General features: G+C 55.7%; 1 protein-coding gene across 7 annotated transcripts in view; it reads left to right on the top strand.

Moving 5' to 3' along the window:
• Window positions 1–1496: 1496 nt before the first annotated feature.
• Window positions 1497–14081, top strand: part of ARHGEF9 (Cdc42 guanine nucleotide exchange factor 9) — a 185398-nt gene continuing 172813 nt past the window's right edge. For 3 of the 7 annotated variants that reach the window (XM_067005074.1, XM_067005071.1, XM_067005069.1), the window contains exon 1: window positions 1499–2094. The gene's annotated coding sequence lies outside the window, so the exon portion shown is untranslated. Of the gene's footprint in view, window positions 2095–14081 lie in introns of all 7 variants that reach the window. The other 4 variants (XM_067005073.1, XM_067005072.1, XM_067005070.1 and 1 more) reach the window with 3 other exon arrangements.

Raw genomic sequence — 14081 nt, 5'->3', positions numbered from 1 at the left:
AGCAGGGTCTGCACCATGGCGCCCGCGGGGGCAGAGGTGAGGAGCGAGGGAAGGGACGGTGTTTCGGAGGCCACCACGTCGCCTCCAGACCCAGGGAAATGCCCCAGCATGGCAGCTCGGCTCCACCAGGCCTCGTGTCCGCCTTCGCCGCTCCTCGCAGCCCTTCAGGTCTTTTCCTCCGCTGGTGGGCCTCAGGAAACAGCCAAAGGAGCCTCCATCCGATCCCATCGTTTATTTCTCACCTGGGCTCCATAATTCCCCGTTTGGGACTGGGTTTTCATGGCCTGGCTGTAATTTCTGTCATTTAGCTCTCTGCAGAGCACTTGAGGTAAGTAGCTGGGAATGTCCCTGGCAGAATCGGGATTTAAGAGCTTCCCACTGCTTTCTGGAGTGTTTCCTGCAGGTTTTAAGCTCCTTCCAGAAGGACTACAGTTGTGTTCCTGCTCTTGCTGCCTCCGAAGCTCGGTGCGGGTATAGCGGCCATCGCTGATACACAGACGAAGAATGGCACCGTGGGGCTGGGCAGTGAAGCCCAAAAAGGAGAAGGCCGGGGTGGCCCTGATCCAGCTTCCACTGCAATCCACAGAACCAAAATAAAACATTATGTTTAGTGGAAGTGGGCCTGCATTCCCCGTGGGTCGCTTTTCGGAGTCCTGGCCCTTTTGGAGGCCGTCTCCCCTTCAGGAGGCTGAGGGTGCATGAGGCCAGAAGGGCTTTGTGCTGCCTGCACCCCAGCCCAGAGAACATGTTTGGTGTGCGGTGCATCGCTGAGAGGATCGGGGAGGCGTCTGGGAAGCTCCGGGATCACACTGGTGCGTGGCGCGGCTGACACGATGGTTCCAATCCCACTTAATTGTGGGGTCCAATTAATACGCCCCGCCGTAGCGCACACCTGCCCCTCATGGAGAACACTAATACTGTAACTTCACCCAACCATCACTCGCAGTGGAAAAGCACCAATTAAATCCTCTGAACCTTTTCTAATAATGATTTCGTTTCTCTTAAGTACTTTGACTGTTGCATGCAAAGGCTTTGTTGTTGTTGTTTTTATTTAAAAAAGAAGCAATATTTAGCTGTAGGGTCTCTATATGGCCCAGGTGCCGACGGGGAGAGGCGCTGGGTTTGCGGGGTGCAGGCCGTGCCCTCTCTGCGTGCTCAGCCCGCGCTGCTCGGGGACCCCATTGCTCGGGGGGCGGTTTTTGGGGTGCCCGAGCTGCCGATGCGTGGCCGGGGTACAGCCGGGCACCGTTCCCCCACGCGTTTATGGGTCACAACAGGAGCTTTTTGGCGCACGCAGCCGGCCGCCCTCCACACGCTGTTGCCCGGAGGGGGGCCTGGCGCCTGCTCGCTGCCGGCTGAACCCCAGGGGTCCCCCCGGGGGGACGGGGCCCGGGCCCAGCCCCGGCGGGGCGGCGGCCCGGCCCGGAGCGGAGCCGCCCCCGCGCTTCCTCCGCGGGCCGCAGCGGGGCCGAGGCCGTCGGGAGGCGCCGCGGGTCTGGGGCGGGGCACACGGGGCCCCTCTCCGGACCCCCCGCTCGCACCCAGCCCGGGACCGCTTCAAGAATAATTTTTCACTTTTTACTCTTATTTTATTTATTTATTTTTGTGCCCCTGCGGCCGGTGCCGGGCGGGCCCCGACGGGACGGGGCTGCGGGGGATGCGCGGGGGCGGCGGAGCCCCGCGGCCCGCCCCGGGCCTCGGCGGGTGCCCCCCGCGTCCCCCTGCCCGAGGGCGGCCCCCGGACCCCGGGGCACCCCCCGGCCCCTCCGGGGCTGCCCGAGCCTCTCCCTGAGCGCTCCCCGGGGCGCCGGGGGGGCCCGCAGGGGGCCGGGGCACGGAGGGGTTTGGGGGGACGGGGGGGGGCGGCGGCCCGGGGCAGTGCATGGCACGGGCACCCTCCCTTCCACCCCCCTCCCTTCCATCCCGCCCTTTTACCACTTTTTAATTTTTTTTTTTTTTACTTGGAATAACTCGCACTGTCACTTTTCAACTTTTAAAATTTTTATTTTTATTTTTTGAGGGGTGTTTTAAAACATTTCGGCTCCCGGACAGCAGGGTCAGCGGGACCGTCCAGCAGCGGGGCCATGCTCTGAGGTAAGAGCGGGGCCGGGACGCAGCCCCCCGCGTCTGGGACCCCGAACCGCCCCGGGGGGCGGCGAGCAGAGGGCAGGGAACCCCGGGGTGGTTTAAATCCGATAGTTGGGGAAGGCTGCCCGCTCCCTGCACGGCACCGTGACTGGTTTTGGTTTTGGGGAGGGGGGAAAAAGGTGCCAGATGTGCCCTGGGGGGCCAGGCCGGCACGGGGGGTGCCCAGTTTGTGGCCCCATCCCAGGGCACTGGCATCAGCAGCTCTTAGTGCGCGGGGCTGCTTGATTTTGGATGTGCTGTGGTTGGCCTGCTTATGTGTCGCGTTAAGGGGTGTAGCTGATGAGCCTGTATGGGTCCAGCTGGGCTCAGGGTACTGAGCTACCACGGTCACGGGTTCACCAACAACGTAACGCGCCCTCACTCCAGTCGCGTTCAATGAGAATATCACGGCTAGGAGCAATGCAGTTAAGTGCAATTTATTACAGCAACAGGTACACAGGTTCTTTGGATTGCCGGCGATAACTTACTGTCTGCGAAAGCAAGCTAGCATGCATGAAATACACAGGTGCGCAGCCTGGCTATTAACGCGTTGCAAGGCACAAAGACTCTATAGAGATGATGGTATCTTCCCTCATGATGGTATCGTCCCTGTATATTTTATTTAAAATGGGAATATTAGTTTAATTTTCCTAGCCACTTTAGGCAATTACTCCACATTATGTCAGACACAGAACAGCCGTCTGTGGAGCAGAGCCTTGTGTCTCCGCCCGGTGCTGACAGCACTGATTTTCCTTTAAACGACAGATTTATTAGGGCTTTATCTGCCGGGTTATGACCTGCAAACCTGAGCTGTAATTTGCCAGAAGGGGGCATTTTGGAAGCATCGTAAAGAACTTTGGTAGCACGTGGGGTGAGCAGAGCAAAGTCGGCTTGGCCATCAAACAGGTGGTGGTCTTGGGATCGAGGCTTTGCTTTTATTGTCCTCAAATGTTGCTCTGGTGTAGCTGACCGTCTGTGAGAGCCTGACTGGGGTTCTCCCCTGCTCCCCTTCAGGTGCAGGGCTGCCAGCGCCCAGCCTGCCGCTGCTGGGTGCCCGGTTCTTCTCAAAACCTGGCCTTTGACACATGTAGTCTGCATATTTTACTACGAGCAGCTTTAAGAGTGGAAGTAATTTTAGGGCTGAAAGTGTAGCAGAAAGGGTTTCTGCTCCTCTTTGAAAAATACTGTGGAAAAATAAACGATGCTGACATTTGCTGAAAGGCGGCGCAAGCGGGGAGAGGTGCTGGTGGTCAGACACCCGCTGGTGTGTGCGCGTGCTTCTCCACCGTGTGCATCCCAAATGTCCTCTCCTGCAGCTGGGCTGGGGGTGGCAGCAGGGCCCTGCCACAGGGCTTTGAGCCCTGTGCTCACGTCGTGCTGCAGGGCGAAAAGACAAAAAGCTCTCGAGCTCTGGCCGTACCTGTGTCCAGGACGCAGGTTTTGTCCGTCCCCATTTTGCTGATAATCCTCCCCATCTCTTCTCAAATCCTCTAACCCGACAGACCTACCTGATACCCAGTTCCTGTTTTGTCTGGGGCGATAGCAGGATTTGGTTTTGCTCATGTCCTAAAACATCTTGCTGTTTTAGAAGGATGACGCAGGCTGCTCGGGATTGCCACTGCACTGGCAACGCTTGGGACCAGCTTTGCGCAGGGTTCACGCTCAGCCCAGCCCCTGCCTTTCTGCTTGGGTTTTTGTTGGGAATCCTCAGCATTAAGGAGAACTTGGAGTGAAAGCAGGGTCGGTCGGCCACAGTGCCTCACAGCTGCTTCTCGCAGCTTCACCTGGCTCATGGAGCGATACTGAATCACGTAAGGCGGGAAGGACGCCTTGAACCTCTCCGTGCCTCAGTTTCCTATCCGAGCGGCGGAGCGAGCGCTGCACTCCTGTGTTTGCTTCCGCTTTGTTTTCTTCCTGAACTAATCCTTGTGGCTTGGGTGGTTGGCAGTGACAGCCCGTAATTCCCATGCTGCGTGATCCAAGTCGCAAAACCCCGCCTGCTCCTCACCCTGCAAACCCCTCTCGCCGTCAACGTGTGATTTTTTTGGGTACAACTCGCGTGCCAGCAGCAGGAAGAGGGTTTGAAGGCTCTGAAGCCCGGTGGCGCTCCCCCTTGCTGCAGCGATGCTCTCTCGCTCCTCACCTTGCCTTCCAAGGCCCTCATCTCCTTGCCACTGGTTTTTCTTCCCCTTTTTGTTGCTGTCCTGAAAGCGGGCGAGCACCAAGCTGCAGCGGGTGGCAGAGCAGAGCCGCGTGCCTGCTGTGCCCCTGGATCGAGTGTGGACACTGCTGGGGCTTCTGAGAGCTCCAAGAGCTAGCAGTGGGGCATTGGTTTTGCACACGATAGGCACTTTTGATTAGCACAAGTGAAACAGGGCAGTTTTAAACTCATTAATGGCTCTCCACTATGCTCAGAGTGTCTCCTTCTGGCTAAGGAGGGGGGTGGCCAGGAGAGGCCGTGGGGCTCTGCCGTCTCCCGCTGGACTTCTCCACTGTCCTCGGGTTGGTTTTAGCCCCAAACCTCCCTGCGCTGCTGCAGCTGACGCCCACTTTCCCTCCCGTCTCGCTCGCTTTTCCTTGCTCTGCTCTTTTGTCCTTTGCTTGGACTCGTGCTGGGCGGGGCGAGCGCTGCAGGTGTTGTCACTTCCCCAGCTTAGACCTGGTGGCTTCAGCTGACGTTTCTTGTTGCCTCGCCGTATTTGGGTGCCAAATGGATGCAGCTGGTGCCCTGCGCCCGCAGCAGCTGTGTGACCAACCTGAACCCAGCGTGGAGCCCCCGGGACACCTGCTGGGTGCCGGTACAGACTGGGGGCTGCAGTGCCACTGGGGCCGGCTCCAGACCAGCCACGAGTGCAGGCAACCCAGAAGTTGTTTCGGTTTTCCCGATTGGGAACGCGGCGCAGGAGCAGGTAGGGCTCTGGCCACCGGGTAGCAGTGAGGCTGAAATGAATAGGCTTTACGCCCCTTCCGAGGGGCGCGCTGTTAAGGGGAAGAAAAACGAGGAAAAAAGCTAGTCGCTGAGGGCGAGGTGACTCCTTTCTGAATAGGGGCTGTAGGGCAGGGCTCTGCCCGTTGCCCCCTGGCCCCCGCTGTGGGCAATGCTTCGTGCGGATGCGGTGGCGGGGCAGCACTCCAGGGAGGCGAGGGGAAGCAGGGGACGCTGCAGCCTGATGGAAATGAGCAGACCTCTGGGCGTGCAGCCAGGAAGGGAGCTGGGTTCCTCCAACAGGCTTACCCAGCGCCACCTTTTCGCCCAGGTCTGATGCTGTGAACTGCAGAAAGCAGCCCGGTGCTTGTGGACGGGCTTCTGCAGAAGCACTCTGCTGGAGCAGTTGCTGGCCTTTGCTTCTGAGTTCTCGCTGGTCGAGGTTTTCGTGCTCTGGGTTACTGCGGTGATGACTGCAATAACCCCCAAGGGCAGCCGCTGCCTTCCCGGTCCCCTCCCTGGTCTGTAATTGGTCCCTGTCACTTTTTGCCATCGTAAGTTAAAGCCAAGGGTTTTAATAAACTTTTCTGATGATACGAAGTTGCATTAGATAGAAATGTTTGTGTAAGGTGGAAGTAAATAAATGCATTTCAGGACATAAGCCAACCTGTGTTTGACAGAGCTAGAAGCTCCAGGGTACAGATTATTCCGTAATTACTCATTAACAAACTTCTTGCCTCTTCCCCTGAAGCATTTACCCTTGTCCAGAGCCCAGGAGGAAGCACTGGGTTATGTGGAAGCCCTGCGTGATCCCTGCTGGCATGTTTGTGCTCCTCAATGCTTCGGATTGTAATCAGTAGGTTTTGCACCCGTGAAGAATTAGGGCACTGCCACATTAACTGTCTGTGGTAGATACAGGGAGATGCTTGCAGGGTTTCAGGCTTGAACTTTCAGGGTGGAAATTAGTCTATAATCTTTCTGGGCACCTTGCTTTGATTCCTGGAAAGTTTCACTTTTATTTACAGCTACAGCGCGCACACGAACAAGAAGACAGAGCTGGGAACCCACAGCTTTTTGGGGAGCAGCTTTAGCGGAGGCTGCGTGGATCCGCGCAGCGCCGTGGCCAGGGCACGCGGACCTGATGGCTCTTTTCTGTTTGGCACCGGCTGGAAAAGCAAAAGCATCGTGTCTCCCTCCAGACGCACCGGTGGAGGTGTGACTTCTGCTGGGAGCAGGAAGGGTCTGCTGATCTGGGGACCGCGTCTGTCTGGTGGTGCTGGAGAAACCCCTCTCAGCGGCATTTCCCCGTTTCTTTAGATCCCCTCTGCTGTGAGGATAAGTGCAGTGCCAGAATGAGTAGTGCGGTCGCTAGGTCAAGGTTAGTACAGGCACCTAAATGGGAAAATTTCGGGAAATCTGTTTTTTTGGGCTGAGGGCAGCTGTCTTCCGTGGCACTCGTGTAGGAGCCGGGGCTGGGCGAGAGGTGGACAGGGCACGCTGCCTGGGATGCGCAGGAGAATTTCCAGAGGCGAAGCAATCTGGGACAAGGTCTGTTTTCCTGCTGTTGGTAATAAACCGGGGCTCATCCTCGTGGGGTCTAAACATTTCTAGCTGTGAGGTTCTGGGGAGGCCTTGCTCTGAGCTGGGTAAATGACAGCTCGGTTGGGCCTGGGGGCTGTGGAGATGGGCCAGAACCTCACGTTCAGCATCTAACCCAGCTCCCAGATTAGACGCTTAATTCATTTCTCCTTTTTTTTTGCCCCTTTTCTGCTGTTGCATTTAGCAGCTTTTGAGGTTGGGGAAACTGGGAGTTCCTCCCGCTCCCTGCTGGTGGGGTGAGCAGGAAGGTTTAGCACAGCCTTTTTTGGGGGTTAAAAACAAGGCGAACACGGGTGCGTGCCTTTGACACGGGAATCAAAAAGTTTGCATTTAACTGGGCGTGTGGGCACGTCCTTGGCTGCCTCCTTCCCGCTCCCTGGTGCCTGGTTTTGTCACCTGCTCGGCCCGTGGGGCACAGGGGTCGCTGCCCATCGCGCTCCTGCATCCGTGCCCTCAGGACCAAAGTGTCTGCCTGCCCCTGTGCTGGGGTAGCTCTGCACAGCCCTTCCCAATAGCCCTGTCTTGCAGGGAGACGGTGTTTGTCACGCCGGCCGCGTTGGGTTTCTTGTTTCCTTGCCGCGAGTGGTTGTGAACTAGCGGCTGTTTGGCTCGTACCTGCGACGGCCTCTGTGCCGTCAGCTGGGCACGCTGCTGTGGGGAGGGGGAGCACACCTCTAGGGAAAGGCGGGGAAGAGCCCAGGAGCTCCTCGAGGCAGTGGAAGATCTCTCTGGTTGCTGTGGGATGTGAGTTTTGCACAGGTTTCCTGCTGGGCAAGCCCATATTCTTAAATACTTCTCCTTATGCACGTCTTTCGCCTCCTCCAGGGGAAGAAGAGGTCACTTTTTCCACTCCGCTGATGGGGACAATGAATCACGACTGGTGTGGGAATGTGTTACTGGGACCAGTAACCCTTGAAAATACCTGCCGCCTGTGTCCCTGCCGCCTGTATCCCCGTGTCTCCAGGCATTTTGCAGCCCAGGCGCCGTGTGTTGGGCATGAGCACAGTGCAGCCAGTGCTCTTCTGATGTTTCTTAAGTGGGGTGGGCAGGGAGGATTGGCTCCTTTGAGAGGTTTTAGTTCAAGGGAGTGGTTCGGTGTGCATGTGGGACAGCCAGTCATTTCGCTACAGGAAGGAAGGCGTCAGCCCATAGCAAAGATCCAGCGTATGCTCCTAAGGAGCCAAGGAGAAGGCACAGCGCTGGGATGACACCCAGAAAACTCCGCAGATTTTGCAGACTGTCTTTCTTTTCTTTTGAAAGGCGGTGTGTTGCTGCAGTTGTGTTTCAATGCACCGCTCGCTTGGGGCTTGCTGTTGTGAAGGTCCAGAGCTGTGGCCAGGGTGTCCCGGCTGCGCCGTGCTGGCTGAACGCTGTGATGTGTTCAGCCAGTTTGGCTCTGTGTGGTGCTAGCTGGCAAACTGGCGTGGTGCCTTTTTGCACAACAGCAACGTTCGTATGTGCACGCCGTGCAAGTTCCTGCAAAAAATGCAGGCTGCCTGCTTGTGGTCCCAAACCATGCCTGCTTTGGGCTGTGGGGGAAGATGGATTTTTTAGTACGTTGCTGGCCGTAGCAGTAAATTCACTTGCTGTGGTTGAAAGGGAGTTATAGGGGAGACCTAAAAGAATATAGAGAAGTATGAAATAAAAGGATGCCTAGTGCTTGGACCAAAGTCCCCAGGTCCTCACAGAAAGGGTCAGGCTTTGTTCCACAAGTGGTGACAAAAAGAAACTTTAGCTGCTCCTGCTCAGCTGTTTTTTGTTTTGTTTTGGTTTGGTTTTGGTTTTTTTGTTTTTTTTAACCCTAAAAAGGGATTAGTGTGTTGTTGATGAGGTCAGGTCAGCTTCTCCTTCCGCCGTCCCAGCTGGGTGCCCTGAGCAGCTCTGCTCAGCACGGCCATCTGTGCGTGCACGGCCGCATCCCGGAGGGCAGGGGCATGGCTGAGAGGTGAAAAAGCTCATCGGTAATGATGCTAATTGAATCGGACGCTGCTTCCCTCCGCTCAGACGCTGCTGCTGGCTCGAGTGGTGTCCCCGGTGCATGAGGAATACGAGCTGACAGCCCCCTTTGCTGGGAAAAGCCACGTGGGCGACACCGTGCAGCAGTGCCGGCTTAAAAGCTGCTTGTTTGGGTTAGCGTCGGTGTCGGGACGGCAGGGCAGGCCTCCGGCGGTTGTGTCTCTTGCCGAGAAGCACCGGGCAGCGTTTCACGTGTCTGGAGACGATACCTGCTGCCCACCGCGGCCACAGGCCCCGTGTGCCTCAAGGGAGGCCGTGGTCGCTGCAGTTTGCTTTCCCCCCCTTTGGCACGGGGATGGCTTTGCCTGCTTGGTAGAGAAACCTGAAAGAAGTGAAGGTTCCTGTTCAAGCTGCTGTACGGAGCAAGGCCGTTGGCGGGCAAGTACAGGGGAAATGCCACCCCTCTGTCTGCCTGGAGACAGGCGCAGGACTTTGAGGGAGGCGATGAAGTACGCGTTCATACCCTTTGACTTCTCAGGTCAGTGTAAAGGAGCTGGTGAGAAATCTGCCGAAATAATTCTTTAAAACGTTTGAGCAGAACCAGCTGCTAGGTGTCCTTCCGAGCTTTGCGTGTGCATCTGGGGCTGTCGTCCGCACTGAGCTCCTTGTCTCTGATCCTGAGCTAAATATCACAGAGTCATAGAACCATAGACTCCGAATATCCCGAGCTGGAAGGTTCCCATGAGGGTCACTGAATCCAACTCCTGGCACCGCACGGGGCTGCCCACAAGTTTAGACCATGCGACTAAGTGCACAGTCCAACCTCTTCTTAAATTCAGACAAGCTTGGTGCAGTGACTGCTTCACTGGGGAGCCTGTTCCAGTGTGCAACCACCCTCTTGGTGAAGAACCTCTTCCTGATGTCCAGCCTAAACCTCCCCTGCCTCAGCTTCACACTGTTCCCGCGGGTCCTGTCACTGGTGATAACGGAGAATAGGTCCCCTGCCCCTCCGCTCCCCCTCGCCAGGAAGTTGTAGACTGTGATGAGGCCCCCCCCTCAGCCTCCTCTTCTCCAGGCTGAACAGGCCCAGTGACCTCAGCCACTCCTCATACGTCTTCCCCTCCAGGCCCTTCACCATCTTCGTAGCCCTCCTCTGGACACTCTCCAGCAGTTTAATGTCCTTCTTGTACTGGGGTGCCCAGAGCTGCACACAGTACTCGAGGTGAGGCCGCACCAGCGCAGAGCAGAGCGGGACAATCACCTCCCTCGACCGACTAGCGATGCCGTGCTCGATGCACCCCAGGGTACGGTTGTCCCTCCTGGCTGCCAGGGCACACTGCTGGCTCATGTTCAGCTTGCTGTCAACCACAACCCCCAGATCCCTCTCTGCGGGGCTGCTCCCCAACGTCTCGTCGCCCAGTCTGTACGTATAGCCAGGGTTGCCCCGTCCCAGGTGCAGGACCCGGCACTTGCTCTTGTTAAACTTCATGCGGTTGGTGATCGCCCAGCTCTCCAGTCTGTCCGGGTCTCTCTGCAATACGCTGAACACACGTTAACACAGAGACGCAGCGTGCGAGGTCTGGAGCTGCGGCAGTATGTGTACGTGTGACCCTCCACACCTGCCTGCAATACTGGCATCAGCGAGCTGTCACGTAAGATGGCACGGATTTTTCTCGTAGTGATTCCATGTCAAAGAAAAAAATATAAATAAAGTCCCCAGACAACAGAAGCAAGGAAAAAATAATTCTTTCAAACATTTGAGCAGGAACAATAGGGTAGAGTATGCATTCTCTGGGGAGAGCTAATGGCTGAAGCCGATAGGAGCGCAGTGCCTGCCTTACTCTGCTTTGTAACTGGCCCAAACCTTTGCTCAGCCGAAGATTATTTATAGCAAATGTTATGGCAGAAGCATGTGTGACCTCTAGGCTCCCTGCGAGGGGAAAAGCTTTCCTGTGCCGTCTTTGGGATACAATAGACAATTATTTGGACACTATCTTTGTGTCAGATACAAAATACTGAGTGCTGGTTGCTGATTTCTGTTCTTACGTTGAGGCTACTGACAGCCATGCTTTTTTTCCTGAAGGATTTTTGGGGAAGGTAAGTATTTTTAAGGGGTTCAGTGCAGGGAAATGTCCCTGCTGTAAAGCTGCAGAGGAACTTCTGCTGAATTGGCTAACTGGGAATGCAAAGTCATGTATGAGCATCATGAGGCCATCGCCTCCCAGTGTCCTCACGAAGCATGCAGCCAGTGGCTCGACACTGAACTTGTTCCAGCCCCGTTTTTCCAGGGAAGCAGTCACAGCACCAAGCCTGCTGGAGTTGAAGAGGCGTTTGGACGCTCCCAGATGTGTGGTTTAATTTCCAGGGAGTCCTGGGTGGAGCCAGGAGTGATGAGCCTTGTGGGTCACTTCCAACTTGGGACTGGTCCTCTGAACTGATAACGGGGTGTGCGTGGGTGTAGACCCCATAGTCTGCGTGCGCTGTAGCATTTCATCACTGTGGTATCAGAGTATCTATAGCTGCTACTGAGGTTGTAACTAAATGCTCTTAAATGTAATTAACTACTTTTAAGTGACTACTGAACAGCCTAAGTAATGTGATGACAATTATTTCTTTGTTACGATGGCCACAGTCGGTGCCAAATACCTGAGGAGATCCGGGGAAGCAGCTGTCGTGCATCAAAACGTAGCCTTGTTGTGGAGGATAAGCGTGTTTTCTGACTCCCTTATTTTGTTCTGGTACCTGTGCATCCGAGGTGTAAACAGCAAAAGTATCCCTTCAGATCTGTTTGGTATTCACCTTACTTTCATTTGCTGTATAGCAAAACAATTCAGAATTGCAAAAAAAGGGCTTATGAAAATGTGAACAGGTGTGCAAGGGATAATGCTGCAACAATATATATATATACACCTATACCTTCTCCACCTTTTGATCCAAATGAGCATAGATTTCCATACACCCAAGTTTTCTTCTCAAGTTTCTGCTGCTTGGCTTTGCGCGAGGAGTTAGATGGCGGCTCTCCTCTCTGTGCAAGCACTGCAGACCCAGGGCTGCTGCTGGCTTGACAGCAGGTCTTAGGGCTCGGCGTGATGCAGGGCCGGGTGTTGGTACCCCCCTGAGCTGCTTGGCACCTCTCCGCACCACCACACTGTTTTATCGGGCCCACCGAGCCCCGCGTGTGGGGCTGCTCATGGTAGCAGTGAGCTGGTCCCTCCCCTGGCAGCACAAGTCCAATGGATCTGACAGATGCAGCTGGGCAACCCTGCCTGTCCCTCAGCTGCAGGTGAATCAGTCTCCTGCTCCGATTTCATTGCGTTCAGCCGTCGCACAGTCTAAAGCTTCCTGAAGTGGGAAGGAAGTAACGTGTAAGTTATACCTGAGTGAACTGATTTACTCAAACCAAAGTTTTGAGTTCCGTCCGTACGACTGCGGGGATGGAGCTGTCTGCGCATCCACCCGCCTGCCTGGTGTACACTGAAGGAACAAACACAAACACGGTTCCAGTACTGTAAAATCTTGGGCTTAGACCTGTGAAAACCACTCAGGGCAGAGGCACGCTGCCATGGGGAACGCGGCGTTTGCTTAGTGTTGTCTGGCGGGTTGTCCTCGGCGGTGGTGAGACCGTGGCTGCAGATCCCCCCCTGCCACTGAGCATTGCTTGGTGTTTCACCAAGATCTGTTCCCTCCCGGCTGGAGAGGGATCCAAACTGATCTCCTGCCCACCTCCTGCTCCTAAAGGTTTTTTGTTGTTTTTTTTTTTTTTTTAACTTCTTGTGTAATGCGTTTTGCAGAGCCTGTGAAATGCTGGTTAAATGCTACGGTCGCTTCCTACGGGCGCTGGAAAGCCATAACTGCGCTTGCTAACGGCCTGGAGATCCCTTTAGCAGATGTTTCACCCAAGTTTCTTCTTCTCGCTCCTTCCACCTCTATTTTTTTTTTTTTAAAGCCATAATACCACCGTGCCTGTCCCAAATCGCAGCAGCAAAGCGTCTGACTTGTCCTGTAACCAGCAGATGCTGAACTTCTGCAGGGGCTGAGAAATCCGCGGCGTGGGCAGCGTCGTGCTGCCGTACCTGCGGGGTGGGGAGGGGCTCGAGCACCGCTGGCTCCTGCCGCTGGGTGCACGCTGTGAAATTGCGAGAGCTGCCTTGTGGCTGGTCCTTTGGAGCAGCACCGGGAGGCTGAAACGTCCGTGGAGACGTAGACAGAAAGGGGCAGAAGTCATGATTCTCTTGCTGCTTCTTTTACCTAAATAGACTGAAGTAAACGTACCCTCATGAAAGAGATAATTTCCTGGTGCTGGAGAGCTTAACATCTGTTTCCTCCCATTTTTTTTTCAGCGTTAGGACACGGTAGCGGAAGAACCGGTGGGATTTTCTTTCCTCTTTTTCTTTTGTATAGCGAGAGGTGCTGCATGCTGGGGCTTAATACGCTCTCCGAGAGCAGACAGGTTTTTCTCAAGGGCTGTGTGATCATTTGTTCTCTATTTTCTCTCCTTCCTGCCTCCCCCTGCCCCTCCTGGAGAGGAGCGGATACACCGAAGCCCAGGCAGGACTTCCTTAGCTCAGCCGTGCCTTCTGGCAGGCTGTGCCGCGTGCCCTCTCCCTGTCACCCCCCTTCCCCGGCAAACAATGGCCAAAGGCTCCTTCTTGTTTGTGATTTTATATCCCGCAGAGGAAGAGCCGAGTGGAAACTCGTGTCCTCAGGGGCCCTCGGTGCATTCCAGCTCCGGCTGCCGCCTTGCTGGACCGCCGCTGGCGCCTCTGCTGCGCCGTCCCCAGCCCGGCAGCACCGCGCGATGGGTGGCCGATGGGTTTTGAAGCAAATTTAGCTCTGCTAGTGCAAGGTGAGAGAGGGATTGAGAGCCTCGGAGAGGTGTCCTGAGTCATTGCTCTGCAGCAAGAGCAGATGAGAAAAGAGACGGATGGTTTTGTTGGCGGTGCCTCGACAGAGCCCAGCTTCGACAGTGCTGGAAGCATCGGGTTGTTAATGAAAGGAAAAAACAAGCCCGTTTGGGGCACAGGCTTAATTGTAGCTGGTTTTCTGAAAAGGAAAAGTGGCTGCATAAAACTGGAATTTTGAGGTGTAATTGGTGATGTTCACGGTCTGTAACAACTTGAAGACCACTCAAGAAGCTCGCTCCAGAAAGCCAGGGTGGGAGAGACCCCGCAGAGCTTGGTTGGAGACCTGCTCTGCGATTAGCCAGCCGCTTCGTCCAGCAAAACTCTAACTGCTGGGGAGGGAGGGAGGGATGGAGGGAGCTCTACCCACCCCTGCCCCTTCCTCCTGTCACGGAGCTTGCGTGTTCCTGTGGCTCACCGGGAGAAAACTAAAGGCAGCATTTCTGCTGCTGGGGCGCCGTCCCCTCGGGGCAGGCTGCTTGTGCTGCAGAATGAGGTTGGCGAGGCAGCGCAGGGCGGGCACTGGTGTACAGCCCTTTAGCTGGAGGTCCCAACTCTCCGCTGTTTTTGGT

The sequence above is a fragment of the Anser cygnoides genome, chromosome 13 (genome assembly GCF_040182565.1).
Source record: "Anser cygnoides isolate HZ-2024a breed goose chromosome 13, Taihu_goose_T2T_genome, whole genome shotgun sequence".
Classification (NCBI taxonomy): domain Eukaryota; kingdom Metazoa; phylum Chordata; class Aves; order Anseriformes; family Anatidae; genus Anser; species Anser cygnoides.
Note: the sequence above shows the minus strand (reverse complement) of the source record. Positions and strands in the feature narration are given on the sequence as shown.